Here is a 6,033-nt window from a genome sequence, read left to right on the forward strand (position 1 = left end):
CCCAATCCTGCAAATGTTGTCTTTTCTAACAGTTACTAAAATTGAACTAAAACCTCTGATGCAGCCTAACCCTGCTCTCATGACTGCTCTGCTACAGCATCTGCTTCTTCCAAGACCACAGCTTTTTGCATACGTAGGAGTATTAAACCTGCTTTGGCAGAATTCCTGGAGCTATACGTGCTTACTCAAATTCTCCATGTAGCAGAAACACCTAACCCAAGTCACTTGGCTGTTTAAAAGTGACAGTGTTGAAGCATACACTTAACATGTTTCATGTGGACGAAATACTTCTAGGTTTTGGTTAAAACTCTTTACTTTTCTCCTTCATTTGGAACTTTTTATCTAGCAGTACAGCACTGGTTTATACAGAAACTGATAGCTAACTTCAAGACGACATTGTATATTTGGTACGGTCAGAGAGAAATAGGCACTACATCCCACAAGGAGAACTTTTAATAAAGCTTTATGCGAGTTATTCGAGCATCCAGGAGCCTCTGTCACAAACAAGGACAGTAAAGGAATACAGAGAGAAAATACAGGAGTCCTTTGATAAGAGATTATACCTCATTTGACCTGGAGTCCCCACCTCTCCCAGGCAAATAATGGGTCTCTGTGGCACTGCCAGAGCCAGGTGTAGGATTAAAACTATACATCTTTTTATTCTCACAGCAGTCACTGAGGCACTAAAAAGGCACTAAGTATCGCAGCCCCTATTTTGCAGGATGGCAGGCAGCTATGAAGGGTGCAACTTCTCATCCATGGTCAGAAGGTTTGCAGCTCAGGCATCCAACCTGCGAGTCTTGGTCTGAAGAAAGCTCCTGTCCCTCATGGGACCACAGGATCAATGGAAACCCCCCTGGAAGAGCCAGGCTGGCTGCCAGAGAGAAAGTCAGCAGGTACCAAGCAGAGGATGCCATGGAAATAGGTGGGCTCTGTCCTCCCTGTGCCTCTTGCCTCTTCTCCAAAGCTCCCAGCAGCAGCAGCCACCCGTCTGTATGCTCCTGGGAATCGTGATACCCTTCTCTCCGCACTCATTTTCACATCAGGGAAAACCCCATTCTGTGCTCAAATTATTTAGGGTCACAGAGGTTGAGGGATCACGCACTGCAAACCAGTGCTAGTCACTGCAAGTGAGTTGTCCTGAGTTAATCACATGGGTAAGTGAATCACAGAAATGCAAGAGAGTCTGTCTCTGGGCAAGGAAAAAAACAACAAAAAAGGTGGTTATTCAGGTGAGTGCTTTGAGAAATACCTGCCTAGTCCACCAGCCCTGAGACTGGTGGGCCAAAATTGTTGAACAGTGAAAGCACCAGCCAGTATTACAGCAAAAGACCTCATTAAGAGAGAGCGAGTCAGTCTTTTCTTGTGGGCAACATCCATGTAAACTTCAGCCAAACCCCACGGAGGCTAATGGGAAACCCCTCCGTAGATTTTGATGCACGCACCCCCGAAATCCAGTTCTGAGGCTCTCTGTAATGAGCGTGCAGGATCCTACAAGGCCCTCACATGCAGCATCAAAGAAATGCAGCTGGTTTTATTACAGCTGTTTATGAAAACTATCATAAAAGTGGCATGCCACTGCCAGCTAGGCTTTTGCCAAAGGAATCTCTGCTAAATTAGGTCGAGAAATATTTGGTTAGTGGCACAGACACATTTATATATATTTTTCAGTGTCCACCCAGAAGTTCTCATTAGCAGGACATAGGGAAAGGGGATGGAGGAGAAAAAAAGCCACCAAATTCTTGGGAGAGGCAGCCAAGTTGATTCAGTTAGTATCTATAAAGCCAACACTGCAGCTACACTGACACTTGGACCATTAAACATTGCATTGTTTAAGCTAAAAAAAACCCTCAGAGTTTTTGCAAGAAGGCTTATTCTTGTCCAAATAAGCAAGGTCATCCCTTCCATCAGAGCATTACATGGGGGAGAAGAAAGGAGATCAGAGCAGACATCCCCTCAGGCTAACTTCACACTCCACGCCTTGGGGTGGGCCAGGGGGGAGCCTCCTTTGGCCTCTCACTTCCTGGGAGTGAAAGCCAGGAGGCAGATGGAGTTGCTCAGAGATGTCTGACTCACTGCAAAGGCGGCCGGACAGAACAAGCAAAATCAGATATCACTGTGCAAGCATACTGGGTGGGTTCAGGTGATCCTGATATAAATCACAGTCAGCATTTGAAAGGGTCAGAATCAATTATTTCTACATCAGTGGAAAAGGACATCCAAAACAAACTGCACAGGATTCACCAAGGCATGGGAGGAGGCGGGAAGAGAGTTAAGTGTATTGGGTGCCACCAGCCTGAACAAAGAGTGACCATCTTGGGAATTGGGGACCACAGTGTCTGGGCTCCCAGAAGATGAGCCAGCACAGCGACTGGATGCCAAATGTTGCACACTGGCAGACATGTTTTGGTAACGCAAGGTTGAAGGTCCAGGCTGCTTCCTCTGCAGACTTGTTCTTACACTCGGTATTGATTTAAGGAATGGGTGGATTGTTCTTTTGTTACTGCATGGAGTTAGAAAGAGAAGGATGTGGTGTGAGCCATGGGTAATAGAAACACTGGCCAGAGGGATTTTAAAGGGGAAGGAGCAGAGAAGCTCCAGGCCAGCAGGGAATGAAACTTTGCAAACCTTCCTGGTCTCTGCAGTCTCCAAACAGACCACCAGCCACACTGCCTCAGCCTCCTCCCGGCCCTCTCAGGACAAACAATCCTTCCTCTTCCATCCCCAGGTTTTAGGCCACTGTTCAAGACCTCTCATTGCCAGCTCACTGTTCTGAGGCACCATGTGCTGGAAAAACCCTGACGCCGAAGGGAACGTCAAGTACTTCAAGCCCTTACCAGGCACCATCACTTGTTTTGGGTGCATGTCATACCTCACTTCAACCAGTTTCTGGGGCAGACTCAATCTGAATGCATTTAATGGAATGTGTTTAGCATCCTGTAACTGGCCCATGCGTCTGAAGGCACCTTCTTTTCTCTCTGTCCTGTTCAGCGATCACCACACAGATTCAGCGCTTTCACTCAAAGCCTCATCTACACGTTACAGCTGAAAGAAGTGGAACTCATGAGGAGCTGTGGGTTTCCCATTCTTATAATCCCCCTTTAGCTAACTGAGCTACCAAATAGAAAAAAAAGTTTTTTCTCTCTGGCACAAAAGCAACAACTGAGAAACAGGCAATCATCAGCAGGGAAGCCAACTATCTGAAGCCCACCGGAGACAGCACCCGTTAGCAGTGAGCTGTCGACTCCACGACCCCAGTGGGCAGGCAACTGCCTGAACACTTAAAGCAATCTCAGTATCTGCATATACTCTAACCTTCCACTGTGTATTAGGGAATATACTCCCCTTCTCCATCCCAAGGTGTCAGACTGTAACATCCTCAACCAAGTTGGTCAACAGGTGAAGCCACTGAGATGTGATGTGTCAACCTATCCAGCTTGATGCCACAGATACGATCCAGCCCTTGTTAAAGAACTTGAAACTGAATCAGCTTTTTCTAACCCTACCCCATCTGGTCACAGTCCATTAATAAATCATCTAAGGACACACGGCACCAGGCTTCAGGAGAAGAGGCAGCATCTGCTCTGCAGGCTCCACCACTGCTGGTGGGCAAACGTGAGGTGAGGACACATGGTGAAGTGGCCTCATCCTCACACACTGCTGTGGGCAGGCCTGACACCTGGAAAGCCAGGCAGGCAGCTCCTGCTGCTGCGTGCTGCTCACGTTCATTAGGGGATAAGGAACGATGGCTTCTGCTGCAGAACGCAGTGAAGAATGGTGGCGGTTGCCCAAAAGCAACAGTTGCCATCCCTCTCCCCCCTTGCCTCTGGTGGTGGCGGAAGCAGCGGGCGGGATTCCTCCCCCGGCTGTGTTTCCCCTCTTCCCATGGCAGGACACAGTTCAAACCAGCCCCTTATCCCCCGGGAGGCTGAGTTCAATTGGGCTACACTGCTGGAAGCCCTTGATCCAGTTCTGGGAAATCCCCACAGCTCCACTGTACTGGGCAGAGGCAACCAACTCCTATCATCCCGTGAGCTCAGGGCTGCCAAAAAACTCCTTTCCATACAAGTCTCATCTGGCTTTTCAGCATGGAGCTCTTTTGACTGAAACCACAATACTTAGCATGCTTCAATGATCAAGCAGAGGGCACGGGAATGTCACTGAAAACACTTGGCTTCCAAATGCAGTATTGTTCTTCCCTTACCCCATTCACAGATCCTGACCAGAACATCCCGATCAAGCTCTAAATATTTTTTAGCAAATCCAGAGAGAAGTACCACAGCACTATTCGATCTACCATCTCCCCGAACACACACACACCCACACTTGCATGAAACCCATACGTCGCACGACCCCACCAGTGCCTCGCCACTGCTCCCAGGAGCAGCCCATGTGGAAGTGCTTCCTCCCTCCTCTGTGGCTGCAAGGGTCCAGCATCAGGCGCAGCCCTGGCCAAACCGGCCCCTGCTACATGGAAATCAGCCAAGACGAGTGACCATGCCCGGCGTGCATTTCCCAATTCCCAGTGATGCCATCACAGCTGGATGTCAGAAGCTACCCACCAAGCCCAGGTGACATTTTCAGCCTCACACTCTGCAGGCCCCAGCACCAAGCATCTCTGTCCCAAGCCCCATCCCAAAAGTCTCATCTCCAATGTCCTGGTTGCATCAGGTTCAAGACGTGGCTCGGAAAGGTCACTCTCCCCCCATCCCTCAGCAGCAGCTGGCTCTCCCACCCGGGAGCTGCTGCTCTGGCACACCCACCCACCAGACACCCACGTGCCCCCATTACTTTTATTTTGCATCCTTTCGCCTCCCCGCCTCACCATTCCGCCTGGCCACCTCACACACCAGTGGCTGTCTTGGCTGTGGGGCCCCAATGGGTGCCACCTTCTCCCCATCAGCCCCACCGTGGAGAGAAGAACATGGTGGCCATGGCTCATCTGAGGGAAAGGTGGTGTGGTAGGATTCATTCCTAGGAAGGCTGTATGAGTAATTTAAGAGAGAGGGAAAGAAAGCAAGCTAATTAAAGACACGTGATAAAATCACAACAGTTTTAGCCACACTGAATATCCAATTAGGTCTATTAAGCCTCTGGGCCACAGCTGCGGGAAGGAATCCTGGGTCTGGCAAGATGGGCCAACACCCACCGACAGCCTCCTGAGCGACCAGGAAGCACCAGTTACGGGCCTTTTTTGGGTACTCCCCCCATGAGCGGGCCTGGGGCAGCACGGCCCCATGCCTGCAGGCTTGGCCACATCCCTCATCCATCCAGCTGCTCCATGGGCACAGGGTGCCCATCGGCCACGCAGTCAATGTGCGCTCCTGCAGCTCTCAGCAGCAGTATTAATTCTTAAAAACTGCCTTTTTTTTTTTTTAATAATGTTTGCACACACATTTGGTTGCATTGTTTATAGCCAACACTTCAACATGTGCTGGCACACACACACGAGGAAAAAAAACAAGACAACTGAATTGACTGGAAGTGAACAGGAACTCCAGCCCTGACCCTGTAAGCAGGATAATACAATTCAGCTCGTGGTGTATTTTTTGCAGGATGGTTGCCTGCCCCATTTTTGCGGTCTATGGTGAGACGTGCAAAGACCAACCCGCAGCAGCGCTGAGGAGTGCTGAAGTTGCTCTTAACTCAAGAAGAAGGGGTCATTTGCAGGAGGGCGCTTCTTTTGAAGCAGCACTTTTTTTGCTGCAAAACTCTCGCAGCATTTTACGCTGCCCGAAAACCTGTCCCGAGCAGCAGAACATCGGATACAATGAAGGCACGGGCAGAGGGTGCGGGGCCAGCCCCGGGGATCCGCGGGCAGGAGGGAGGGCACCCCGCCCCAAACCTTTCTTTTTTCGGGGAGAAACCCCCGCTGGCGGTGGGCGGGAGCCGTCCCGGGAGCGGGGCCGCCCGGGGAGCGGTGCCGGCCCGGCCCGGCCCGGCGGGAGCGCTCCCGGGGAGCGGCGCCGGGGGAAGGGGAGAAGGCAGAGCACCCCCGTGATTTTCCCACACTGGAAAGGGAAGGGAGGGCTT

The sequence above is a fragment of the Ciconia boyciana genome, chromosome 3 (genome assembly GCF_034638445.1).
Source record: "Ciconia boyciana chromosome 3, ASM3463844v1, whole genome shotgun sequence".
In the NCBI taxonomy this organism is placed as follows: domain Eukaryota; kingdom Metazoa; phylum Chordata; class Aves; order Ciconiiformes; family Ciconiidae; genus Ciconia; species Ciconia boyciana.